A 2652-nucleotide genomic window follows, 5' to 3' on the forward strand; every position below is an offset into this window, starting at 1 on the left:
CACAGTTAGCATATTATGCTTTTGGAGCAATGTGTTTTTCTGAGAAAGTTGATCATAATCATCGCAACCCGTGCACTTTTAGCCACATTAACATAGCTAGCATAGTCAGCATGATCAGCATAGCCAGCATAGTTAGCATGATTAGCAATTGGAGCAATGTGTTTTTCTAAGAGAAGTGATGATGCTTATCGCAATGCTAGAACTTTCGCCATATCAGCATAGCTAGCATAAATAGCAATAGTATTTTAGTTAATGTGTTCTGAGTGAGTGGATGATGTTTATCGCAATGCTAGCACTTTAAGCCATATTAGTATAGCTAGCATAAATAGCAATAGCATTTTAGTTAATGTGTTCTGAGAGTGGATGATGTTTAATGCTATGCTAGCACTTTTGGCCACATTATCATATCAAGCACGGTTAGCATTAGGGTTGTGCCGATGGACGATATCATCGTCCATCGTGATGGGTGACTGACATCCCGATGGAGAGACCACCATCGTGATGCCACGCCCCCGCCACGTTGCACGTTGACACCATAAGCTGCGGTTACATGTACAAAATATCTTGATGGGATCAATGGTCGGATTAGAATCCAACCGTGTACATGGGCCCAGAAAAATGTTTTCAGAATATAAAAACGTTCACTAAGGTCACAATTTCGGTCGGAATAAATCATTCGCACACGCGCAGTATTCGCACATGCGCAGTTTGAAAACCGGAAGAGGATACAACTTCCGCCGAGCGGCTTTTTTTCCAAACTTTATTGAAGGTAACAATTCAATACAAAACGATAACAGCGCCGAGCGGCTATATACATTGACATGTCAGCTCGGTAAAATACGAGACGATCTTCTAAACGTGCTTTTAATAATGTTACGGTTATTATGAAACACCTGTTCGCTCATCATTTGAATTTTAATCCGTGTGGTCAGTGCTTTTTCTGAACGTAGCCAGGATTAGCAGTATGCTAACACACGGGCTAACAACATTAGCTTTGGAGCTGCGGGACGGATCGCAGTCTTAAATCTCCCAAACATACCGCTCATGTACCCCCCCCCCCTTCCCATCAAACATAAAGCTGTAAGTCCGCCCTCCGCCGGTCCACTTCGCTAGTTAAGTGCGGGAGCGGACTACTTCTTTTCTATTTTGCTTGTTACTTTTTCTGTTAAAGTCACTTCCCTCAGTTTATACTGGATCATCGCGGATTAACCATTAGTTGGGAAATAAAATGAAAAAAGCAAAATAACGAATAGCAGTTATATAAGAACGAAAAATGTAAAAATACCCCCCCCCCCCCCCCGACGATGTCATCGTCCATCCCGATGGTTGACAGCAAACATCGTCAACGGCCAAATTAGGGGACATCGCCCAACCCTAGTTAGCATATTATGCATTTGGAGCAATGTGTTTTTCTGAGGAAGTTGATCATAATCATCGCAACCCTTGCACTTTTAGCCACATTAACATAGCTAGCATAGTTAGCATGATCAGCATAGCCAGCATAAATTACATGATTAGTAATTGGAGCAATCTGTTTTTCTGAGATTATTTGATGATGCTAATCGCAATGCTAGCACTTTCGCCACATTAGCAGAGCTAGCATAAATAGCATTAGAATTTTAGTTCATGTGTTCTGAGAGAGTGGATGATGTTTATTGCAATACTAGCACTTTTAGCCATATTAATATAGCTAGCATAAAAAGCAATAGCATTTTGGTTAATGTATTCTGAGAGTGGATTATGTTAATCGCTATGCTAGCACTCTTAGCCACATTAACATAGCTAGCATAGTTTGCATGATCAGCATAGCCAGCATAGTTAGCATGATTAACAACTGGAGTAATGTGTTTTTCTAAGAGAAGTGATGATGCTTGTCGCAATGTTAGCCTTTTCGCCATATCAGCATAATTAGCATAAATAGCAATAACATTTTGGTTAATGTGTTCTGAGTGAGTGGATGATGTTTATCGCAATGCTAGCACTTTAAGCCATATAAGTATAGCTAGCATAAATAGCATTACCATTTTAGTTAATGTGTTCTGAGAGTGGATGATGTTTACCGCTAAGCTAGCACTTTTAGCAATATTAGCATATCAAGCACAGTTAGCATATTATGCATTTGGAGCAAAGTGTTTTTCTGAGAAAGTTGATCATAATCATCGCAACCCTTGCACTTTTAGCCACATTAACGTAGCTAGCATAGTTAGCATGATTAGTAATTGGAGCAAGGTGTTTTTCTAAGAGAGGTGGGATGCTAATCGCATTGCTAGCACTTTCGCCATATTAGTATAGCTAGCATAAATAGCAATAGCATTTTAGGTAATGTGTTCTGAGAGAGTGGATGATGTTTATCGCTATGCTAGCACTTTTAGCCATATTAGTATAGCTAGCATAAATAGCAATAGCATTTTAGTTAATGTATTCTGAGAGTGGATGATGTTAATCGCTATGCTAGAACTTTTGGCCACATTAACATAGCTAGCATAGTTAGCATGATCAGCATAGCCAGAATAAATAGCATGATTAACAATTTGAGCAAGGTGTTTTTCTAAGAGAGGTGTGATGCTAATCGCAATGCTAGCACTTTCGCAATATTAGTATAGCTAGCATAAATAGCAATAGCATTTTAGTTAATGTGTTCTGAGAGTGGAT

The sequence above is a fragment of the Oryzias latipes genome, chromosome 2 (assembly GCF_002234675.1).
Source record: "Oryzias latipes chromosome 2, ASM223467v1".
Classification (NCBI taxonomy): Eukaryota; Metazoa; Chordata; class Actinopteri; order Beloniformes; family Adrianichthyidae; genus Oryzias; species Oryzias latipes.